Source organism: Theropithecus gelada, chromosome 18 (assembly GCF_003255815.1).
Source record: "Theropithecus gelada isolate Dixy chromosome 18, Tgel_1.0, whole genome shotgun sequence".
Classification (NCBI taxonomy): Eukaryota; Metazoa; Chordata; class Mammalia; order Primates; family Cercopithecidae; genus Theropithecus; species Theropithecus gelada.
In genome coordinates, this window is record NC_037686.1 from 63232847 (window position 1) to 63259379 (window position 26533).

Sequence of the window (26533 nt, forward strand, 5' to 3'; positions counted from 1 at the left end):
GTAATCAGTCTAACATAACTGAAATTGGAGTCCTACAGGAGGAGGAGAGCAAGAAAAGGATAAAATATTTGAGGAAATGATTTAAAAAATTACCTAAAATTGGTGAAATCATAATTTACAAATCCCAGACACCAAACAAACCCCAAGCAGGAGAACTATACCTAGGGACATCGTAATCAGACTATTTAAAATAAGGAGAAAAACCTTATAAGCTTCTGGGAATGAGAGGATGACACATAATTTCCAGAGGAACAACAACACAATGACAGCTAACTTCTCATCAGAAACAATAGAGTCCAAAAGACAATGGACTTTTTTTTTTTTTTTTTTTGAGATGGAGCCTCACTCTTGTCGCCCAGGCTGGAATGCAGTGGCATGACATCGGCTCACTGCAACCTGCACCTCCCTGGTTTAAGAGCTTCTCCTGCCTCAGCCTCCCGAGTAGCTGGAATTATAGGTGGGCACCACCAGGCCTGGCTAATTTTTGTATTTTTAGTAGAGATGGGGTTTCGCCATGTTAGCCAGGCTGGTCTCAAACTCCTGACCTCAGGTGATCCTCCTGCCTCGGCCTCCCAAAGTGCTGGGATTACAGGCGTGAGCCACCGTGCCCAGCTGACAATGGACTATCTTTAGTGAGCTTAAAGAGAAAAAGAAAGTCAACCCAGAATTCTGTATCCATTAAAAATAACTTTCAAAAAGAGGGTAAAACAGCTAAACAAAAGGCGAGAAAATTTATTTATCCTCAGACTTGCATTATAAGAAACATTAAAAGGTATTTTAAGTAGTAGTTAGATACCTTCAGTTTTCCTTAATTGCCCTAATTCCCTAAAGCTGTCCAGGCCTATCACATGTGCTAGTAAGGGCTTAAGACATCCATTTCAAGGTTCCTAATAAAATGATTTCTTCTGTTTTAATGATGTTGAGCTAGGTATAAAATAAACAGCCATTTCACAGAATAGAAATGGGGAGGGAAATTTCCTTTAGATTCATTATAACAACTAGCCATATGAATACAGGTGAACTTTTCTACCCCTTTAGGTGTAGGTAGAGAAGCCGGAACATCCAGTGTATCTAGTGCAGCTAGGCCTGCTTCTAGAACGACGTTCCTGCTCAGCGTGTGCTCACCACTAAGTGATAGCAAGTGGAAAATAATTGGCTGAGCAGGAAAGTGAGAGGAAAAGGGTAGAGTCTTTGATCTGCTAGAAAACATAAAACCTTTGCTCCTCGTGAAACAGAGCACAATGACTGTCTGAGGAATTGACCAAATACATTAGCAAAAAAGCAGAATTGGCACTTTTCCTTCTGTGCCAATCGTGGAGAAGTCGGTCTCCCAAGAGTTATGATTGAACTTTACCAAATCTCATTCCCATATTAGTATATGAAGCAGTTTTCTTTTTAAGTAAATCTTTATAAGGCCATACAAAGAAAAACAGTGTTCACCTTCCATATCAATAAAAGATGAAGCCCCACAGCCAGGCTACCAGTCAGGCATTCATAAATGGTTACCTTTTCATCGCTTATGTAGGGTATCTTTTTTTTTTTTTTAAAGCTATAGAATAGTCCCATTGAGGAGAGAGTAGTTGGTAATTTTTTTATGCTAATGTTTTTCCCCTGACATTCATAGAAATAAATGCCCTAAATAATATGAAACCCTAAATAGAGGAAATGTAGCATATTGGATAAGAGCATAGATTTTGGAAGCAGAATGTCTGAGTTTGTAACCTGGTTCTGTCACTCATCTTTGTGACCTTGGGGGAAGTTCACCTTTGTGCCTCTGTTTTCCTATCTATAAAATGAGGATAATGGTGCCCGCTTTGCATGGGGCTGTTCTGAATGTGTGAGTTATTTTTGTTAGGTGTCAGTGGCATATATTAAGCACAGTTCATGTATTTGCTGTCATTGTTAACAGACAAATGGTGTAAAATCCAGCTCTCTCGTTTCATCTGTTGATCTCACTAACTAGATTCCAGGAGAAACTCAGTTTATTGCAGAACAATTGATTTTATTTTGCTCACAAATATAGGCCCCAACCCATAGATGCGTCAAGTTGAATACTTAGTGGCCCTCAACATTTTTCACCCAGAAAATCACAGTATAGATGATCTTCTTGAACAAGGAGGCACAGTGGGTTATACGCCATTCTAGGCAAGCTACCTGGAACTTGATCCCCTTCTCTCTTAGAAGCAGACTGCAGTACAAAGGAGTGTGGAATTATAGAGAAAACAAATGTAAGCACTGTATTTGTTTTTGAAGAGTTGTCACAACTGATTTCAGTTCAACATGTAGATGACTATAGTTGAGGAATATCAAAAGGACGAAGATGCCTGTTGAGTTCATCGATGGCTACTTAATTCAGAGCTTACTATAGCAAAGGAGTGGGTTACTATTTCAAGGAAGGAATCTGGTAGAGACTCAAAGGGATTTGAAAGGACAGTGGGTTTTGCAGAATAAAAGGAGGAAGTCTTAGGACAATATTGGGTTGGTCAGTGTTCTACTGGGTGGCATGCGGAAGTGATGTGGAGGATATGGGGGTGGGTAGTGGAGCTTTCTGATTGTCTTTCCAATCAGTTGTTCAAAGTCTTTGATTGGAAACAATCCCCACATGACTGGAGACCCTCACCCCCCTAACCCCTAAGCTGGGTAGGCTAAGAGGGGTTTTCCTGTTTCAGCTAAAACAATATCTGGGCTGGGTGCAGTGGCTCACGCCTGTAATCCCAGCACTTTGGAAGGCCAAGGTGGGCGGATCACCTGAGGTTGGGAGTGTGAGACCAGCACGACCAACTTGGAGAAACCCCATCTCTACTAAAAATACAAAATTAGCTAGGTGCGGGGTTGCATGCCTGTAATCCCAGCTACTCGGGAAGCGGAGGCAGGAGAATTGCTTGAACCCGGGAAGCAGAGATTGCAGTGAGCCAAGATCATGCCATTGCACTCCAGCCTGGGCAACAACAGCAAAACTCCGTCTTAAAGAAAAAAAAAAAAAGAATATCTGGTCCTCAGCTTTGGGTTCCAAGTCCAACATAAGCCAATTCTGCAAGCTTGTTGCCTTAGACTGTAAGCTCCTTTCCCATCATATACCAGTGCCTGGTATATATATAGCAGGAGTTAATAAATATCTGTAGAATATATGATAAATATTTTACAAAGGAGATTTTAAACATTTTACTTTAAAAACGTTCATATTAAAAAAGTTGAAAGAACTGTACAGTGAATATTCATATGCCCATCACTTAGATCTACAATTAAAATATTACTATATGTGCTTTATCAAATATCTGTTCATCCCACAGGAATAATTTTCATATGGCACATTTGATTAAGCTAATAAAAAAAATTAAACTATTTATAGCCTTACTACCTACATGAGGACAGATTTAGTCCAAAGGAAAAATGAAAATAGTTCCGGAGATTTCTCAATTACCCTATAAACCAGGATTGTTTGGCAAACATAGGTGGGACTCAGATTCTGTCTGAGGCTGTTAGCATCCAAGGACTGTAGGCAGCTGAAGTATGGATATACTAAAGGTTCATTTGTAGATATTGTTATAGAGACTGGATTTACCCATACCTTTAAAAAATACATTATTAAACTTTTAAGGAGAACTGTAGGAAGTTTAAGCTTAACAGAGCTACAATAATCAGTGTTTATAATATGATTTTTTGAAAGATTCAGTGGAAGTCATCTTCATTCACAGATGAAAGTCAATCCTGTAGGTGAAATGAGGCAAGTTAAAGTTGAATGAATATGCCTGCTGCATCAGAAACTATTTAAGAGATTAGTCATCAGAATATCTTTGCTTGGCTGGGTGTGGTGGCACATGCTTGTAATATCAGCACTTTGGGAGAGGCCGAGGTGGGCGGATCACTTGAGGTCAGGAGTTTGAGACCAGCCTGGCCAACATGGTGAAACCCCATCTCTGTTAAAAATACAAAAATTAGGGCCGGGCGCGGTGGCTCAAGCCTGTAATCCCAGCACTTTGGGAGGCCGAGACTGGCGGATCACGAGGTCAGGAGATCGAGACCATCCTGGCTAACACGGTGAAACCCCGTCTCTACTAAAAAAAAATACAAAAAACTAGCCGGGCGAGGTGGTGGGCGCCTGTAGTCCCAGCTACTCGGGAGGCTGAGGCAGGAGAATGGCGGGAACCCGGGAGGCGGAGCTTGCAGTGAGCTGAGATCCGGCCACAGCACTCCAGCCTGGGCGACAGAGCGAGACTCCGTCTCAAAAAAAAAAAAAAAAAAAAAAAAAAATACAAAAATTAGCTGGGTGTGGTGGTGCATGCCTGTAATCCCAGCTACTCGGGAGACTGAGGCAGGAGAATTGCTTGAACCTGGGAGGCAGAGATAGCAGTGAACTGAGATTGTGCCACTGCACTCCAGCCTAGGGGACAGAGAAAGACTCTGTCTCAAAAAAAAAAAAAGAAAGAAAAAAAAATGTTGAATGACTATGCCTGCTGCATCAGAAACTATTTACGAGATTAGTCATCAGAATATTTTTGCTTGGCCGGGCGTGGTGGCTCAGGCTTGTAATCCTAGCACTTTGGGAGGCCGAGGTGGGCGGATCACTTAAGGTCAGGAGTTGGAGACCAGCCCAGCCAACATGCTGAAACCCCATCTCTACTAAAAATACAAAAATTAGCTGGGTGTGGTGGAGCGCACCTGTAATCCCACCTACTTGGGAGGCTAAGGTCAGAGAATCACTTGAACCTGGGAGGCGGAGGTTGCTGTGAGCAGAGATCGTGCCACTGCACTCCAGCCTGGGTGACAGAGCAAGACTCCTTCTCAAAAAAATAAATAAATGAAAAATCTTGCTTGTTTTTTTCATTTTTTTCTTGAGTGTTAATATATTTTCACATTATTACTGTTGAGTGTCTTATAATCCTATTCAGCTGAGGTGTTCTAAGATTGAATGAGATGATAAGAATAAAACATAGTACATAATGCTGCAGCATGTAAGTTCCCCATTCCCATTATGGTAGCTACTCTTAATAAGATAGGAAAAGGAGGTGGAGAAGGAGACAGGAAAGGAATTTTAAAGGAAGAATACTTTTCCTAATTTTCATAATAGATCATGAAAAGCTTGAATCCTGAAAAGATCATGGTACTACGTTCAGGTCTAAAATGATGATGAAGTTAGAAAAAAAGAAGAAACAAAATAGAAGAATGGAAGATGGAAAGAAGAGGAGTGGAAAGATAAAATGCTGATGGAAAGAAACTGATGGTCATCAAGATTTCCGTTTACTTCTGGGGTTTATTGGCTTTGGCTAGGTGTAGAAGACCACAAACATGGTGCGACTGGACTCCATGTTGCTCCTCTTGACTGCTCATTGCATGGTGCCATCCTCTGTAACAGCTGTCATCAATACCATGAGTCAATATATGGAGTCTGTAGATGGAAATTCATATATCGAGCCAATATATGGAATAAGTAAATACACGGAAAAGAGAATCACTATATGGAAAGTACTTAGAGCAGTGCCTGGAAAATATATATAACTTTTAATGGCAAAAATTGCAATCACTTTTAAGTAGCAAAACCCACAATTACTTGTGCACTAACCTAACGTGTGTGTATATATGTATATACACACATATACACAAACACATATATATATAATGTACATGTTCTCAACTGAAGAATCATGAGAGTTATAAATTTGGAAAGGAGACCTTTATTCTTTTTTTTTTTTTTGAGACGGAGTCTCACTCTGTCACCCAGGCTGGGGTCCAGTGGTGTGATCTCAGCTTACAGCAACCTCTGCCTCCTGGGTTCAAGCGATTCTCCTGCCTCAGCCTCTGAGTAGCTGGGATTACAGGTATGTGCCACCATACCTGGCTAATTTTTGTATTTTAGTAGAGACAAGGTTTCACCATGTTTGCCAGGCTGGTCTCAAACTCCTGACCTCAGGTGATTCACCTGCCTTGGCCTCCCAAAGTGCTGGGATTACAGGCATGAGCCACTGCACCCAGCTGAGAGCTTTATTCTTATAAGGTGTTGTAACTTGCAGGCTGACCATCCCACAGTCTGGGAAGTGAAGTCTCCCACAGAAGCCAAAAGCGAGCACTTTAAAGAAGGGAAAAATGAAGGCCGGGCGCGGTGGCTCAAGCCTGTAATCCCAGCACTTTGGGAGGCCGAGACGGGCGGATCACGAGGTCAGGAGATCGAGACCATCCTGGTTAACATGGTGAAACCCCGTCTCTACTAAAAAATACAAAAAACTAGCCGGGCGCGGTGGCGGGCGCTTGTAGTCCCAGCTACTCGAGAAGGCTGAGGCAGGAGAATGGCGTAAACCCGGGAGGCGGAGCTTGCAGTGAGCTGAGATCCGGCCACTGCACTCCAGCCTGGGCTACAGAGCGAGACTCCGTCTCCAAAAAAAAAAAAAAAAAAAAAAAAAAAAAAAGGGAAAAATGACTTTAGGACTTTATGCTGAATGGGCTGGCCAAGTGTACATATTCAACGGGTTACTGGGGAAGCTATGAATATTCATGAAGGGGGTATACACATGTGTAGTAAGCAAATATGCATGTTACATGCGTCCCATGTTCACTTTGGGGTGGAGACTTAACACTTAAATGTATTATGATTAGGCCCTATGTGTCCAAAGGTGAAGCAGGTACATGAAGGCACTTAGTGCATTCACTGGTCTGTGATCAGGAAAGAATGCTGGTCACTTGCTGTGCCAGAGTTCAGGAAGTCTTTAGAAAGGGCTGGTTTCTGTTTAACCCTTAGGAAAGAAAGGATAATGGCAGTTAGTGAGGGACTGGATATAGCGGCATGTCCTACCTCCTACCCAGTCATAGCTGGGAACTCAGTTTTTTTTGTTTGTTTGTTTTTGTTTTTGTTTTTTTTTGAGATGGAATCTCGCTCTGTTGCCCAGGCTGGAGTGCAGTGGCGCGATCTCAGCTCACTGCAAGCTCCACCTCCCAGGTTCACACCATTCTCCTGCCTCAGCCTCCCGAGTAGCTGGGACTACAGGCTCCTGCCACCACACCCGGCTAATTTTTGTATTTTTAGTAGAGACGGGGTTTCACCTTGTTAGCCAGGATGGTCTTGATCTCCTGACCTTGTGATCCGCCCACCTCGGCCTCCCAAAATGGTGGGATTACAGGCATGAGAACTCAGTTTTTAAATTTTTTCTGGAGTCCCATTGTCCAAGACGGGTCTGTTCAGTCAGTCGGGGGACTTAGGATTATATTTTTGTTTCTCAATGTATATACATGCTTACTATTATTATTGCTTTTATGAAGAGTAGCTGGGATTACAGGAGCCCACCACCATGCCCGTCTAATTTTTTAAATATTTTTAATAGAGACAGGGTTTCATCATGTTGACCAGGCTGGTCTCGAACTCCTGACCTCAGGTGATTCACCCGCCTCAGCCTCCCTAAGTGCTGGGATTATAGGCATGAGCCACCGCGCCTGGCGGGAATTTGGATTTTCTTCTGCCATAGTGTTATCTCTCTTGGTATGTTGTCCTTGGTCCTCAGTTTTTGCATTTGCTGAAGGAGGAAGGTTCTACCTCAGTTCTCAGCTATGTACATTTAGAGTCATGTGGGGGTATTCAACAGCTAATGGCTGCATTTCAAATATTTGGAACACATTTTCTATCAATTGTTATAACAATAGCAACATTTTTTTTTTTTTGAGATGGAGTCTTACTCTGTCACCCAGGCTGAAGTACAGTGGTGCGATCTCAGCTCACTGCAGCCTTCACCTCCTGGGTTTAAGCAATTCTGCCTCAGCCTCCTGAGTAGCTGAGATTACAGGCATGTGCCACCATGCCTGGCTAATTTTTGTATTTTTAGTAGAGACGGGGTTTCACTATGTTGGCCAAGCTGAAACAAATATTTATTGAATGATTTTTCCAGACACTGGACTAAGTGTGTTACCAGTATTGCTATTTCAGTTGATCTTCATGGGAACCCTTTTAGGAAGATATTGTCACCAGAATTTTTTTCTTTTTTTTTTTTTTTTTTTTGAGACAGAGTCTTTTGCTCTGTTGCCCAGGCTGGAGAGCAGTGGCGCGATCTCGGCTCACTGCAAGCTCCGCCTCCCGGGTTCACGCCATTCTCCTGCCTCAGCCTCCTGAGTAGGTGGGATTACAGGCACCTGCCACCACGCCTGGCTAATTTTTTTTTATTTTTAATAGAGACGGGGTTTCACCATGTTAGCCAGGATGGTCTCGATCTCCTGACCTCGTGATCCGCCCGCCTCGGCCTCCCAAAGTGCTGGGATTACAGGCATGAGCCACGGTGCCTGGCCCTGTCACCAGCATTTTAAGGGAACAGGACAGAGTTAGGCAGTTAGCTCCAGCCTTATAGCCAATGAGCAGCAAAGACAGGATTGGTTATCTGATTCTGAAGCTTGATGAATGGCCTTCTCTCACAGTATGAGAACATACTTGTTAACTCTCAGCATGTCTGCCACATGCTACAAAAATTTAATAATTGAGAAATCAGTTTTAAACTTGGAACAATTTGGAAACAGGAGGCAAGATAGCTGTTGTAGAATCTGGAGATAGAAAATTTGGGTTGTTAATACTCTCTTTGGTGGTGAAACTCTATTCATTTGGAATTTGCTCTGGACAATTTTCCCTGAGAAAGTCTCTTGCTTTAGGATGTCTTATGCTGTTGCCAACACAAAGAATTTTTCCTGTGAAAATGAACTCCTGATTATCCTGATTTAACAAATAAAGAATTTCTTCTTGACTTGACAGCATTTCAATATATATATTTTTTAAGTTGCTGATTTGTTCATGTAAAAAGTAAAGTGCTTGTGGTGGGGGGGGTGAATATATTACTGAATAAATTATTTCAGATAAAACTGGCACATTTTAGCTGGGCACAGTGGCTCACGCCTGTAATCCCAGCATTTTGGGAGGCCGAGTCAGGCAGATCACTTGAGATCAGGAGTTCGAGGCCAGCCTGACCAACATGGTGGAACCCCATCTCTACTAAAAATACAAAAATGAGCTAGGCGTGGTGGCGGGTGCCTGTAACCCCAGCTACTCAGGAGGCTGAGGCAGGAGAATGGCTTGAACCCAGGAGGCAGAGGTTGCAGTGAGCAGAGATCATACCACTGCACTCCAGCCTGGGCAACAAAGCTAAACTGTCTCGAAAAAGAGAAGAAGTAGTTAAAAAAAAAAAAAAAAAAAAACCTGGCACATTTTATGGTTTTCTTTTGCCAAGAAAACCCTCTGCAAGAGATCTGGGGGTTTTCACAAACTTCTAGTATCTTTAGTACTTGTCTTCCTTTGAAGCTGTTGTCAAGATGGTCCTTATTGTCTTACTGTCTTTCTGACTAAATGCTGCAAAGCCCTCACGGACAGTGCGGTGCACGTGACCACCTCTCCAACAATCATCTCTTCATTCTTTTTTCTCACAGAGAGCCATGATGGTGGGATTGGCCCCACCCAGTACCCAGGGATGGACCCTCACTGGTTTAGAACAATATGTGTTTATCATTGTTAAAAAAGAAAACTGCTAAGCCCTAAGCTTGCACATGGAAAAGTGCCACATGAGCCAAACAGAGCCGGAAATGTCTCACCTGAGATCTCTTTGAAAACCAGTCTCTTTGATGTGGCACTTTGTCACATCAGTTTTAAAAATGGATCACATCAAAAAGAGGAGTTTTCAATTTTCTCCTCTACCCTTCCGAAAAATGATTGGTACGTAAAGCCCAGAATCCTTTCTAATGTAGAGTAAATACCCCCTTGCCTGGTTCTGTAGATCCATTCTTTTTTCTTTTAGCCATGCTTGAATGAGGGACTCTCTTTCTCCTGGCAAGAAAATAAATTCAGCTTTGTTCTTTTACTTTTTTTTTGTTGGTTTGTTTTACATTCTCCTCCTGGATTCAGTGATTCATCTTATTATGGTGAAAGACCAAAGTCAGCACAGTAAAGGTCATCAGTTATCACTTCCTGGACTTTGAGTAGGCTACCAGGGACTTAAATAAGGAAGTTTGTAGCTCTAGAAATTACTGGAAATCATCTTAGGAACAAGAAGAAATCAAGCCATGGGTCAGTTTTATAAGGACAGAATTGAGGCATGAAAAGAAATTGGGTCCTTGCAGACCAATCTTTACCTGAAGTAAAATCTGCACTTTTTCAGTCAAATGGACCAAATAATTCCTTTATTAGTTAGGTGAGTCTGAGTCTCCTTTTTCTTAATTGATAATATGAAGCTTCCTTACAGAAGCAGTATATGGGCTAGGAAGCATAATAATTACTGTTCTTACAAAGACAAATAACACATAATCCATGCCCTCAAAATCTAGGAGTTCATAATTTAAGAACTTTCTTTTCCCCATTCAATGCTTCCTCAATAGCATGGGCAGGCAGGATTATTTTTATCATGCCATTAAAAATTTTTAATACATGTGTTTAATTGAGATGTTGTTCACATGCCATAATATTTACCCTTTCAAAGTGTACAATTTAGTGGTTTTAGTATATCATAAGATTGTACAAACATATGCACTAATTTTAAAACCTTTTTATCACCCCAAAAAGAAACCTCATAGCTATGAGCAGTCATTACCCATTCTGTCTTCCCCACAACCCCTAGTAACCACTAATCTCCATTTTTTCTAATGGATTTGCCCCTTCTGGACACTCCATATAAGTGGAATCATTAATATGTGGGTTTTTGTGACTTTCTTCTTTTACTTAACATAGTATTTCAAGGTTCATCCATGTTATAGCATCTATCGGTACCTTCTTATGGTGGAATAATATTCCATTGCGTGGATATCCAATACTTTCTTGACTGATTCAACAGTTGAGGAACACTTGAGTTCTTTCCTCTTTTTGGTTATGAATGATGCTGATATGAACATTTATAACCAAAGTTTTGTGTGGACATGTGTTTTTATTCTAATTAGGTGTATGCTGTGAGTGGAATTGCTAGGTCATATGAAAACTCCATATTTAACTTATTGAGGAACTGCTAGAATGTTTTCCAAAGTAGCTACACTATTTTGCATCCCTACTACCAATGTTTGAGGTATCCAATTTCTCCACATCTTTGCCAATACCCATTATTATCCATCATGTTAGTTAGGCCATCCTGTGGGTATGAAACCTTATCTCGCTGTGGTTAATGGGCAGGATTTTGAGAAGACCTAGCCTGAACTCAGCCAATCCTCAGATAATGTGCTGGAATCACAGCTCCAGGAAACTGGTCATGGCATTCTTCCTGTTCCGTTTCCCCCATCTGGCCTGTTTTCATTCCTCAACCTACTCTTGCTTGGTGAAAAACCAAAAGATATGGGGATGGAAAGGCGATTCCTGGTAGAGTATGTCTGTGTGGATTCTTTGGAGTCTTTCTTTTTGTAAAGCTCTGTGACAATTCTGATGAGAAGCCAAGTTCTGGAACTATTGCTCTGGACTTAAGCTCCCTTGGGGCAAGCAGTGTTTTCTGCTCATTACTCATATCTAGAACAATTTCCAGTCCATAGTGGATGCTAAATGTGTACTTATTAAATAAATGAATGAAACATTAGGATATTGAGGATTATGATAGAAAGATCTAAAACTCCGGAGAAGTCCTTCTATTTTGTTCACTAACAAACTGGATATAAAATGAGCGGAAAGCATTTGTTCAGCGCTGCAAAGAACTTGAAAACATTCCACAAAATCACAAAAACCTCCCTCTTAAATATTTATGCCTCATCATATGCATGAGAAATACTGGCCTTTTATTTCTAAAATCAGGGCTCTGAGGGTTGGCACTTGGACATCCTCAGCAACCAGGCATTTGAGGGGGAAGCTAAAGAATTGGAACCCAGATGGCATTTGAGGTCACTCTGCCTTCCAGATGTTGATAAAATCAGCTGAGATTCCGTATCCCAATTTATTAAAAGGGCCAAGTTTTCTGCCAAATCCTGGATGTTTACATTACCGAGACCACTCTGCCTCACAGGTCCTGCTCACCTGATTGCGGATTATTTTACATTCACGACTCATTTTTCAATGCCTTGGCTGTTCTCTTTTTCTACCACCCCACCTATAGAACTAAGCCCCTGTCTGTATTCTTTGATTTATTTTTTAACTCCATCATCCTGCATTTGGTAGTTCATTTCCTTGAGGGTATATGACCCAAGGCAGGCAAATTTCTTTGCAGCCGACCACTGAAGGTTTGGGGATGCAGTGGGGGAGGCTTATGCCACAGCAAAACATGGGGATTAAAGCTGAATAGTAGACATTCTTTCCAAGGGCCTTCAGCCTTCCTGCTGTTTGGAATTTCTCACAGGAAGCTCCCTCCAGCCTCCCGCATGTTGGCTAGACTTTCCTCTCTCTTCCTTTCTCTGTCCTCATTCTCTTCTATTTATCCACATGCCTCTTTCTTTCTTGAGCAGAACAAGTTGGCTACCCATTTGTTTCTCTTTCTTTGTTTTAACCCAGCTATCTGGGCCCACCTTTCACACCCTAAATTTGTTTATATTCAGCAAAGATAGTACTCTGTGACTAGTGATTTATCTCTGTCTCTCTCTGTCTGTCTCTCTCTCTCTCACACACACACACACACGCACACATGCACAGACACATGCACACACACATACACATGCACATATATACACACACACACACAGAGTTTTCTTTATTGTATAGCTAATTGGTAAGTGCTTAGAATCCAGCTTCCTTGATTTACATGTAATATTCTGCTTTCAAAGCTCACACAAAGATATAGGTACATTCCAGCTGCCATGGTCAAGCCAATTTGTAATTGGTTGCCTGTAAAATGCAAGTAGCTGGACTTGAGATAATCACAGTCTCCACTCACACGCTGCCTCCTTGTCTTGTCCCTCTCTTCTCTGGCTCTTACCCACCAATGCCTAACAGTGAGCCAACCAGTGTTCATCGCATACCTACTATGACCAGGCCCTATGTTCAGCACTGAATAAGACAAAACACTAAACAAGAAAATTATGACTTCTGTTTTCATGAAGTTTATAGGTGAGGACTAAACTCTGATTTTTTTATTTTGCCCAAATTTCTATTTAAGGGGTCTGGAGACTCATGCCCTCCAAACCATAAATTCTCATCAGATGGGTTTTATTTAACCCGATATATCATGACTTAACTTTTCAATCTGTCACTGGCATAACATTATGTGACAAAGAAGAAAACAAAATTATTTTACCTCAAAACCTGTTGCTTTGCCATATTTTGAAATGGTACTGCAAAGCCATCCTTTGTGAGGGAAAATTTGCACCTGTAAAGAATCTCTGTTAACATAGCTAGATCTTTTTCTTCCAGGCCCTTCCAATCCTGAAGAGATTAACTGAGATTCTAACACCTTTTAAAGGTCTGATTAGGAAATCTTTGTCATCTATTCTCTAAGGGCAGCCACTATGAGACTTCAAAAGAACCTTGATCTCCACAATCTTTTTTTTTGTTTGTTTTGTTTTGAGATGGAGTCTTACTGTGTTGCCCAGGCTGGAGTGCAATGTCATATTGCACTATTGGCTATAGCCAATAGCTACGGTGTGTTAGCTTATCTGTGGTACTTCATACATAGTGATTATCACAAGGGAGTCATTAAAAACACAACAAACAAAACACAGCTTATCTTCACAGCTTCATTTTATGATAGCTATGCCTTTCCTAAAAGATAGTTGAAATGATCTCAGCCTCCTGGGTTCAAGGGATTCTCCTGCCTCAGCCTCCTGAGTAGCTGGGATTACAGGCGCCTGCCACCACGCCCGGCTAGTTTTTGTATTTTTAGTAGAGATGGGGTTTCACCATGTTGGCCAGGCTGGTCTCGAACTCCTGACCTCATGATCTGCCTGCCTCAGCCTCCCAAAGTGCTGGGATTACAGGCGTGAGCCAACGTGCCCAACCTCTCTCCCCATGTTAACCTGAACTTTTCCTTTCCATTAATCCCAGGTCTTTAGACAAACTCAACCAATTGTCAACCAGAAAATATTTATTAAATTTACCTATAGCCTGGGAGCCCCCACTTCCCTCAAATTGTTCTGCCTTTCTGGACCAAACCAGAGTATTTCCCAAATGTATTTGATTGATGTCTCGTGCCTCCCTCAAATGTATAAAACCAAGCTGCACCCCAACCACCTTGGGCACATGTTGTCAGGACCTCCTGAGGGCTATGTCAGGGGCCATGGCCACTTATATTTGGCTCAGAATAAATCTCTTCTGGCATTTTACAGAGTTTGACTCTTTTCATCGACATAGGTAATAATGTATAATAGATTGCAAGTATCACCTTTGTGTAAAACTAGAATAGAAACCTGTACAGCATTTTGTGCACAGTAGCCTTTAATACAATAAAAACTTCCTCCAGAATTCTTCCTATAAAATAGAGATTTGGTCCCCTAGTAGCCCCTGGGAAAATAGTGATGTGGAGTGTGTTTTTCCCATTATGACACTAAAAGCCTTTAAAATGGGTGTTTTTTATTCTATCACAGCTAAAAAGTTAGACATGTATAAATCCTGCTAAGCCCCTAAATGAGGGTTTATTATTACAGTGGAACACTGCAGAGTTATTAGGTCAATAAAAACCTTAAAATTATTTTACAATTTTCATAGAATCAGAAATGAAAAATATTAGCAGCATTCTTTGGATTATAGGAACCAGAAAGTGTAATTAGTGGAAATAAAATATGTACAATGACTAATACTGCTCAAGGAGAATATAAAATAAAAGCTCCAGAAAGCATATGTAACCCAATGCACATTTACTGTTTATTAAAAAAATTTTATTGCAATAGCTACGGTGTGTTAGCTTATCTGTGGTACTTCATACATAGTGATTCTCACAAGGGAGACATTAAAAACACAACAAACAAAACACAACTTATCTTCACAGCTTCATTTTATGATAGCTATGCCTTTCCTAAAAGATAGCTGAAGTCATTTTATGATAATTCAATTGTGACAGTTAGAAAAAGACTTAAGGAAATGCTAAGGAAATTTTTGTACATGCTATAGACTCCTTCATCCATTCATTGTCTTACTATAGTTAGGATTGCAAGAGGTATGGAAGAATTACCCTCATCTTACAGAAGCTAATAGCTTCATTAGACACACAGCACATGATTTCATAACAAGTTAAATCAAAGGCAGTAATTACGCCAATAAGCGATGCTTTGGTTAGGCAAGACGGGTTACATCACTGGGCTGTAATGAACTGGATGGCTTTGTGGAGGAAGTAGTAGGATTTGAACCAGGTCCAGGAAAATGAATGAGTTTGAGACAGGCATAGAGGGATGAAGGGTCAGCTGAGGTGAAGGCACAACATGAACAAAATTAGGAAGTAGTGGCACCATAATGAACATTGGGTTAATTTTCTTTCCTGTGGCAGAAGATTTGGGTTGGAATGATACAGAAATAAAGGATTGCAAATCAGATAGGAATGTATGGTGGAGAAATCTGACAACTGGGGAAGGAGATTGGGTTTTATCTTGTAGATGGAGAATTCTCACCCTAGTAGTATTTCTGAGGATCCTGAAGGGAGCTCCATAGGAATGCAGACTTCTGGGCTTTTCAATGACTGCATCAGAAACTCGATGAGGTTTGAAGCCCTAGAACCTGCCATATTTTAAAGTTCTTCAGCTGGTCCAGCCTGTGGACCAAAGTGTGGGAGCCACTATTGCAGATGATAAAGAAATGCAGGAAGTTTTTGAGGGAGAAGTTTTAATGTGAATTCCAAGAAGCTTAGTGCAGAAGGGAGTGTCTCAGATGACTTACTGGGGAAAAGTAGACCTGAGTTCAGGAGGCTAGCTGAAAAGCTGTTTCCCGGGCCCATTCATTAATATTTCCCAACCATTATTTATTAATTATTTTTTAAATACATTATTAATTATTTATGAATTACCTTCTATATGTGAGACATTGCTTTATAATATAGTCTCGAGGCTTCCATCCTTGGTGCCCATCAGAATCATCTGAGGTTTCTTAAGAGCCCAGTACCCAGGCTGCACTGAAGGCCAATTCTCTAGGGGTGGACCCAGACATCATGATTTGTAAAAGTTGCCAAGTGATTCCAGTGCAGAGAGACCCTCTGCTGAGAAGAAACAGATGAATAAGAATTAGTGCTTCTTCCCTTTAAAACCTGCAGTCTTGTAGGGAAAATTAATCATGTGCAGAAAAGTGAACATATTACCTGCAACAAAATTTCATAATTAGAGGAAGATTGAGATTCTGAGTACCACTTTGAAATCTGATAGACTTCATCTCTGGGTCAAGGCACTTGTCGGGGTCTAGGGGGAAAAAGAGGAATCAAAATAGAAGTGGGAAGAACTATTGCCCTAACAGCCCACACTGGGGTCCAAAAAATATTCTCTGAGTGCTCTGCAGGATCTTAACACCCTCAGACTCCTTACTCCTCTCCCTTCTTTGTTCCATCTTAGCAAATCCAAACCTCCACTTACTTCTACCTACACATTTACAGCTGGCCATGGCTGAAGAAAAACTTGCAACCAGTTGATGGGTCTTATTTAACATTCTTGAGCACACACTGAAAGTGGTATTGCACTCCTGCCTGGAAAGTCATCCTTTTATTTATTTATTTATTTAGGAGACAGTGTCTCACTCTGTCACCCAGGCTGGAGTGCAGTGGTGCCATCTCAGCTCAGTGAAACCTCCGCCTCCCAGGTTCAAGTGATTCTTGTGCCTCAGCCTCCTGAATAGATGGGATTACAGGCACCCGCCATCACACGTAGCTACTTTTTGTATTTTTAGTAGAAACAGGGTTTCACCATGTTGGCTGGGCTGGTCTCGAACTCCTGACCTCAAGTGATCCACCCTTTTCAGCCTCCCAAAGTGCTGGGATTCCTTTTAAAACTTAGGTCCTGTTACTCCTGTCCTTGAAACCCTACAATGACTACCTAGTTAACCTGGAGCAACAGTTCTTACAGGACGTGCATGGCCATACCTATTCTCTACTCTCCCTGTGTCCCTGGCCTCCACCACACCCAGGGGCTCCCTTGCAGGGCTTGGCATCAGCTCTTCCCTTTCCATGGAGCATATCCACTTGGTCAGCTCTCTCACTTCCTGCCACTCTTGCTTAAATATCTCAGAGAGGTTCACCCTGACCACTCACTTAAAACTGCAACTCCCCCTACCCCCAAAGGCATTTCCATCCTCTTACCCTAGTTTACTACTCTTCACAGCACTTACATCTTTTAACATACTGTGTATTTTCTTTATTCTTATATTTATTACCTGACTCTTTACTAAATGAAAACCTTCAGGAAGGAATTTTCTTCTGGTTGTGATCACAGATATCCCCAGGGCCAGAATAGCAAGTGGTACAGGGTTGGCCCCTGGATGCATGGATCAAAGGGGAAGTGCTACTTCTGGCCACTTTGATGCAGCTGCCTGCGGACAAAGCAGGGAACCCCTGAGCCAAGCAGAGTCCTGCTTTAGGTGGGGAGGGGGTGCCTTGCTTGAGGGAGCTGCTGACAGTAGGCTCCATTGTAAGTACAAGTGGTTCCTTTTTTGGCAACACCTAGAAATAACTGGAGGTACCTCCAGGGCTGGAGGATAGGAGGTTACACCAGACTGAAAGTAAGAAGCACTCGAAGAGATAAATTGCTACAGGAGTTCGGATGATCAAAGAGAGAGTGAGTCATCACTTCTGAATGATGTCTGGATGTGGAGGCAGGTGAACAAGGAAGCCCAGAAGTAGGGGAGATGGAGGATGTTAAAAAAATAAAAGCTTCAGCCGGGCGCAGTGGCTCACGCCCGTAATCCCAGCATTTTGGGAGGCTGAGGCAGGTGGATCCCCTGAGGTCAGGAGTTCGAGACCAGCCTGACCAACATGGAGAAACCCCTTCTTTACTAAAAATACAAAAAATTAGCTGAGCATGGTGGCACATGCCTGTAATCCCAACTACTCAGGAGGCTGAGGCAGGAGAATTGCTTGAATCTGGGAGGCGGAGGTTGCAGTGAGCTGAGATTGTGCCATTGCACTGCAGCCTGGGCAACAAGAGTGAAAGTCTTGTCTCAAAAAAAAGAAAAGAAAAGAAAAGAAAAGAAAAGAAAAGAAAACCTTCATTAACAGAGTTTAATTGAGCAAAAAACAATTTGTAAATCAGGCAGCCTCCTGAGCCACAGTAGGCTCAGGGTCTCCAGCACAACCACATGGCAGAAGACTTAGGGACAGAAAAAGGAAAGTGACATACAGAAAATGGAAGTGAGGAACAGAAACAGTGGGATTGGTTACAGCTTGATGTTTGCCTTATTTGAAGATGGTTTTCAACAGTTGGCCACATTTGATTAGCCAAAACTCGGAGACTGGCACAAGAGTAGGCTACTGTCTGTCTATTTTTTTATTTTTTGAGACGGAGTCTCGCTTTGTCGCCCAGGCTGGAGTGCAGTGGCCGGATCTCAGCTCACTGCAAGCTCCGCCTCCCGGGTTCCCGCCATTCTCCTGCCTCAGCCTCCCGAGTAGCTGGGACCACAGGCGCTCGCCACCTCGCCCGGCTAGTTTTTTGTATTTTTTTAGTAGAGACGGGGTTTCACCGTGTTAGCCAGAATGGTCTCCATCTCCTGACCTCGTGATCCACCCGTCTCGGCCTCACAAAGTGCTGGGATTACAGGCTTGAGCTACCGCGCCCAGCTGTCTGTCTGTGTATACCTCCACTTGTTACAGTTTGCAATGTACAGAAAAACCTTTAGGCCAAATTTAAAATATGTAAGGAAGCAGCTTTAGGCTAAACTTGATTTAACAAGGAATAGAAGGGGCTGGAGGAGAGTCATGTAAATTTCAGGAACTAGTGCAACAATAGAATGATACTTGGGTGCTGGGCTCAGGAGTTGAACTGCAGGTTTCTGGCTCAAATTCTGGTTTTATTTTTATCAGCAGTGTGATCACAGGTGCCCTTTTAAGCTTCTTGCTCCTTGGTTTCCTCATCTGTGAAATAAGAATAGTAACAGTGCCTTCCTTATAGGGGCTTTTTGAGGATTAATGAGCTAATATATAACAAATTTAGAACAATGCCAAACACATTGTAAACACTAAAAAAAATTGCTTAAAAAAAGACACTCAATTTATGTTGCGCAAAAGCACGATGGAGACAAACTATCCTGCTTCAGACAGAAAGTTCCAGGATCAATTTGGTCCCAGTCCATTTACAAGGGAATTTTTCTCATTTTCCCCCTCTCATTTTCCTTCCCTCTTCTCCCCTTGTCTTCTCATGGAGCCAGTTAAAATAAGTATCACGCAAAATGCAGACTCAGATGAGCAAAAGAGGAGGCTGTGCAAAGGAGAGGGCCGGGTTGTGAGCTGTGTCTATTTTGGAGTTCTCTGCAATAATTGCCTCTTTCTGACTTCCAGAGTCATTATATAGAAGCAGCCACCCCTTCAAATTTGTTTAAAACTTAGAGAAGTTTTGGTAACAGTAGGAGTTGAAATAAAGAACCTTATTATGAAAGAACAGACAGCCAGGCTTTGACGAGAGACTGAAAGAAGATGAAGCAAGGAAGAGCCGAGAGCCAAGAGCGATTTTGAGGTTTTGAGCCTTTGTGACTAAGAACATGATACATGTGGCCACTGATGCAGATTAGGAAGTCCAAGGGACAAATGATTCCCTGAGGATAATGACAAGCTTGCTTCTAGATATGTTAAGTATGAAATTCAGGTGGGTAATACAGATGGCCTGGGGTCGTTGTGCAATAAGAAACTAGATTGGAATGGAGAGAATAGAGGAGATAGCAGTCTCTTAACAGTTCCTTCTCCTTTCTAGTTTATTCTCTATGTTGCCTCCAGCCTCATCTTTGTAAATCACCAATCTGGTCAGGTGACACCTGTGTTTATCTAGAAAATGTACTAATCTATCTGGCTTCGTTTCTTTGGTGGATTACTCGCAGTTCCCTGCAAGTCACAGTATGGATGAACCTGAGTTTGTTTTCCTTTTCCCCCTAATCCAGATAGGCTGCAGGTTTATCAGAGAAGATGAATTTAGTTCATTGTCAACATGATGAGTGTAGATGGATGTCACAAAAAACAGGTTAACAAACTCCTTGTTAGGGTAATTGCGAGGATTAAATAAATTGAAGTGACATGATAACATAATGGGATTCTATAAATTATATCTTTTATTATTTATAGCTTCTCTGGAATAAGACAGTTGGTCAGTAGAACAAACACAGCCTGGTTTTTGCCTCCTGGTAGATTCAAACCCAGTGCTGTTTGGGTCACACGGAAAAGTAGAATCTCGCCCTAATGACGTCCAGAGGAACTTTTGTATATGTACTCGTCCACCTTGAAGCTTTAGTACCCTAAGTTCCATCCGATACTGAGGCTTTTCTTTTCCTTCTTTCTTCCTGATTCACTGGAGATAAACAATCAAGATGGCCTTTTCAAAATGTCCTATTTTGCCCAGAGATAGTGCAGGTCAATATTGGACCTATGAAGCTTAGACATCAACTTAATTCATCATCTATGATGTTTTGTCTTAAATGCCTAGTAGAGGTGTCTTTTTTTTTTTTTTTTCCTGTCTTTTTTGATAGTGAGAGCAGCTTGTGCTCTGATTTTGTCTTCATGATCCTGAAATCCTTGCTATCCCTGATTTTGAACAATTCTATTGTAAATATCCCTGGCTTGAACATCAGTTGTCTGATTGGTACCTAAGTGAGATCACTTGAGGTTTTTCTGATGATGGAGGGAATCATGGAATTTAAGGATGGAAGGGATATTAAAGTTTTTTTCAGAGTAACATCACACACACACACACACACACACACACACGCAATTACTGGAGTGACAGCTTTGTGAAAAGGTTAATCTCTAGTTAAACATTTCTGTTCTGGCCAGGCGAGGTGGCTCATGCCTGTAATTCCAGCACTTTAGTGGGAGGCTGAGGCAGGAGTTCGAGGCCAGCCTGGCCAACATGGTGAAACTCTGTTTCTACTAAAAATACAAAAATTAGCTGGGTGTGGTGGCACATGCCTGTAATCCCAGCTATTATGGAGGCTGAGGCAGGAGAATCGCTTGAACCTGGGAGGCAGAGGTTGCAGTGAGCCAAGATCACGCCACTGCACTCCAGCCTGGGTGCCAGCAAGACAAGACTCCATCTCGAAAAAACAACAGCAAACGCAACAAAATATTTCTGTTCTGTAAGCATGAAGAGATTATAATAATTACAGCCCCATGTGCGATACCAAAACCTCAGGAGTAACCAAAATATCTAGTAGAGAAATAAGTCACCATTATACAAGAGGTAAAAATTATATCTGTGGATATTTGTGAAAATATTTGTTATGATTTCAAATGAAAAAAAGCAGAATACAAACTTGCATTTATATGACTCTTGAAACTAACCATGGACAAGAAGATGGGAAAATATGGAAAATAAAAATACTGTTATGCTTGGGCTATGAGGGTAATTTTTATTCTCCTTTAAACATTTATAAATAATCAATAATTGTACACATTCAGGGTTCATACATCAAACCAATGAAAACAATAAGTTCGTTTTACATTTTCTTTTTTTTTTCTGCTTGAAAACAGAAAAAGTAAAAAGGAGATACTAATTTACAGTGGAATTCTCCAGGGGTTAGAGGCAATGATTTAAAAAAAAAAAAAAGTTTTAATTTTTTTTTTTTTTTTTTTTTTTGAGACGGAGTCTGGCTCTGTTGCCCAGGCTGGAGTGCAGTGGCGTGATCTCGGCTCACTGCAAGCTCCGCCTCCCAGGTTCCCGCCATTCTCCTGCCTCAGCCTCCCGAGTAGCTGGGACTACAGGCACCCGCCACCACGCCCGGCCAATTTTTTTTTTGTATTTTTATTAGAAACGGGGTTTCACCGTGGTCTAGATTTCCTGACCTCGTGATCCGCCTGCCCCGGCCGACCAAAGTGCTGGGATTACAGGCGTGAGCCACCGCGCCCAGCTAAAGGTTTTAAGTTTATTAGAGAAGCTAGTATTCCATATCCTCCCCAACCCATTTTATCTTATTTTACCTTTCCTTTTGTGTGTGATGGAGTTTCGCTCTGTCTCCCAGGCTGGAGTGCAATGGTGTGATCTTGGCTCACTGCAACCTCTGCCTCCCAGGTTCAAGGAATTCTTCTGCCTCAGCCTCCCCAGTAGCTGAGATTACAGGCACGCGCCACCATGCCTGGCTAATATTTGTATTTTTAGTAGAGACGGGGTTTCGCCATGTTGGTCAGGCTGGTCTCAAACTCCTGACCTCCAGTGATCTGCCCACGTTGGTCTCCTAAAGTGCTGGAATTACAGGTGTGAGCCCCCACGTCTGACCTCTGGTATTTCTTAAGTAGCAAATGTACATCCTATTTAGGTGCTGAATCAAGTAAAGGGCAAGTAAAAAAAATTTTAGTTTTAGTCTAAATTGGTTGTAAACCTAGGCATCTAGGAAAAGTTGTACTGGAGAGTACAACTCTGTACCCTTCAGAATAATTCAACGTAATTTTATGAAGACCCTCCTGGCACTTGGTTAATTGGATAAATGAAAAGAACTTGTAATCTCCACTGTAAAGTTGTAACCAATGATTTGGCTTTTCCATTTGGTTAAACTTTGCTCTCAGTGCAAATTGTCACTCCGCTGCGTATTTCTGTTTCCTCTTTGCTGACATTTTCCTTGCTAATGATACAGGGGTTAAGAAGAAATCACTTAGGCAGGTAACAAAGGTATGGCAGTCCTCAGTAAGGCTTTGTTTTCTTTTCATGAAAAGCAGCCCCAGCTCATTTTCTAACAAAGAGCAGCCTATAGAGTCGAGCTGCAGACATAGACAAGTGAATGCCTGCAGGAACTAGGACTAGACATGTTCAAGATGGTGGCGCCATCCTCCCTGCCCTTTGTCAGTCACAGGCGCAGTAAAGAGCAGATAAGACGGCAGCCATCAACTGGAAAAACCATTTGCGTAATAAAATTAGGGTGGGGCGACCAGCCTTCCACGCACGCTATCTAAACGTCATACCTGATCCAACCAATCTGTGAGCTCTATGTAAATCAGACATGGCTTCCTCAAACCTGACTGGTCCTTTCCACTGGGAGACTGCCCTCGCTATGGAGAGATCTGTTTTTCTTTCTCTTCTGCCTATTTAAACATCTGCTTCTAAACTCCTTGTGTGTGTCCATGTCCTAAATTTTCCTGTTGTGCAACGACGAACCTCAGGGTATAGACCCCAGACAACGTAGCTGCTTCACTAGGGAGGTGACCAGTTCATGGGACTGGTGACTTTAGCATTTGGCCCAGAGGGACAGTAACTGAAAGGGCTCTTTTATCCAGTGTCAGCTGGTGGATACATCTGCCTACAAAAAATGTGAAGTCAAATTGAGTCTCTTTGAGGTGACTGGAGCAGAGCTGGGAACAGAGACGTAGAGCATGAAACTGTTTTTGTTTTTTTTTTGTTTTTTTTTTTGAGACAGAGTTTCGCTCTTTTTGCCCAGGCTGGAGTGCAATGGCACGATCTCGGCTCACCGCAACCTCCGCCTCCCGGGTTCAAGCAATTCTCCCGCCTCAGCCTCCCGAGTAGCTGGGATTACAGGCATGTGCCACCACCCCGGCTAATTTTTTATTTTTAGTAGAGATGGGGTTTCTCCATGTTGGTCAGGCTGGTCTTGAACTCCCGACCTCAGATGATCCACCTGCCTCGGCCTCCCAAAGTGCTGGGATTACAAGCGTGAGCCACTGCGCCCGGCGAAACGTTTTGAAATAATTTGAAATTTTGCCACTATGTTTTTTAATAAAACTATTCTAATGAAGACTATTTTTAAGTAAAAATCCAACAATCAAATAGACTTAAAAATATAAATTCATTCTCTAAAGGCAAATGAATTCGGTATTTAAGGAAATGCAAAGGAAACAGCACTTCAGACTACACAGATATCCAAGCATATTAGGTGGCTGCATGTTATATTATAGCTTAATGGCCTGGTTTAAACAGTCTTGGATAATGATTAACCAAAAAAATGGACTTTGGGCCTGAACCTAACTCTCCTAAGGTTGTGGGCATTTGTACTGATGTAACAGTGTTGCTAGATCAACGGGAAAAACATTTCCAATGGGACAGAAAAACACACTTACTGCTGTCTCCACCCTCTCACTCCCGGGTCCATCTGTGTGTTTGGAGAATGGAAACACTTAGAATGGTTGCTACGGTCTTGAACATGTCATTTAGATCTCCTTGATAAAAGAAAACTCATTCCTCTTTTATTTTCTCTTCCCAAAGTGCATGATCCATGTGCTTGCTCTTCCCCACTCCCCACCACACCTACTCCTTTTGATTTGTTCCTATTTATTTATTTATTTATTTAACTTTCATACTTGGTATGAGGGATAGCTCATGTAACTACACTGCAACATAGCTGCACGGTGCGGCTGACACATCTTCTCACTGAAGCCCCTTCTACTGCTTCAGTCCTGATCTTTTCAGTGTTTGGTAAATGAGGCAGCCTGGAATAAGGTCCTAATGTCAAAAGAGTTCAAAAGGAAAGTTATTCCTGCAAACATCCTCCCTCTCGCAGAGGATTCTCCATAGCCAGCCAGAGCCCTGGCGTGTAGGGATGATCAATGTTCAACAGGCCTCAGGGCCGGAAGAACCCCCGTGCCACTTTGTGGACTGTGGATCACCTTTTGCTTGTCTCCTGCCAAATTCCCTCCCTGGTCCTCTGAGACTCTAGAGCGTGTTTGGGAAGCAATTTTTGTACGCAGACCCAGATAAATGTGTCTGTCTGATAAAAGCATAAGGCTTAAGGTGACTGTAGCATTTTTCTTCCACAAGGTTAGCAGTTTTGTTACTGGAAATACATCTATACCTATCAATTAAGTTATAGCCTGGAAGATGCATGATGAAATGCTTCTGAGTGAGAATAGCCTCGAGTTTGGAGAAAATCAGAGATCCCATTCATGATTAGAAAGCACCAAGCCAGGTCAACTTGGAGGTGAATTGATTTCACCACATTTACTAGGCTGCTGTAACAAAGTACCACAAACTGGAAGGCTTACAACAACAAAAGCTTTTTTTTTCACAATGCTGGAAGCTGGGAAGTCCAAGATCAAGGCAGATCTGGCTCCTGGTGAGGGCCTGCTTCCTGGTTCATCGACGGTGCCTTTTCATTATAACCTCACGTGGTGCTAGCAAGGAGCTCTCTGGGGGCTCTGTTATAATAAGGGTGCTAAGCCCATTCACAAAGGCTTCACCCCCATGACCTAAGTACCTCCCAAAGGCCTACCTCCTAATACCATCACTTTGGGGGTTAGGATTTCAGTATGGGAAGAACCAAACATTCAGACATTCAGGCCATAGCAATAAGACGTCCATAGCAATCCACGCCTTCATGCTTCAACCCCCGGTGCTCCCTGAGTGCATGTACGTCTGGGCATCGGTGCGCTTTGGAAGTGTTTAGCTGAATGTAAAGGTTAGTAGCACCTTATCCAGGGAACAGCTGTTGTAGCCCCTGTCAGCCCGATTCTGGAGAGAACAGATAACAGACAGTGTTTAAGAAGTAGGATGGTCTCCAAGTTAAATGACTGTCCCAATCCCACAGCATCTGTGACCAGGGCTCACACCCTTTTTTTTTTTTTTTTGAAATGGAGTTTCACTCTTGTTGTCCGGGCTGGAGTACAATGGCACAGTCTTGACTCACTACAACCTCCGCCTCTCGGGTTCAAGCGATTATCCTGCCTCAGCCTCCAAAGTAGCTGGGATTACAGGCGCCTGCCACCACGCCCGGCTAAGCTCACACCCTTTGACATTTCCCCCTTTCCCTCTGCTTCTATGAGAACTTGGCTAACTCCTGACAGATTCCATCATCCCTGCCCTAGTTCTTAACTTCTGACAGATTCCACAATGCCAGGTCTTGAGAAATGGGAACCTATATCTCATTAGGTTTCCTCCTTTAAAAGTTCAGATGGGCATTTCATCTTACTTAAAATGATCAAATTTGATATTGTTCAAGAAATAAAACCTTTTAGCCAATTTATGCTGATCAGTATAAAGTTGTGTTTGATTTATAATAAATTTTAAGTGAAAACATGCTATCAAGCTTAAATATAATCATAAAGGTTTTAAACATAAGAGAGAATACATATCTTTTGTAGAAGAGAAAGTTATCTTTGTATACCAAGTCCAGCTTCATATATATTTGAATATATATTTATGTGTGCATGTGTATAGATGTTTATATACATTTACATATTATAATGATATTTTGGGCAGGGTGAAAGTTATCTTTGTATACTAAGTCCAGCTTCATACACACACACACACACACACAAAAATATATATTCAAACATATATATAGATGTATACACACACACACACACACACAGACAAATATATACAGAGAGTCTACTTAGTCTACTTGACCTGTCAGTTTGAGAGAAGTATATAATACAATACTGTAGACCAGGGCTTCTCAGTCTTGGCACTGTTGGCATTTTGCCCCATATATCTCTCTGTTGCGGGTGCTGTCCTGGCATTGCAAGTGTTTAGCAGCATCCCTGGCTTCTACTCACCAGATGCCAGTAGCACCTTCCTCCACCCTGTCCAATTTGTGATGACCAAAAATGTCTCCAGTTGTCACCAGTGTCTCATGGGAGGACAAAAT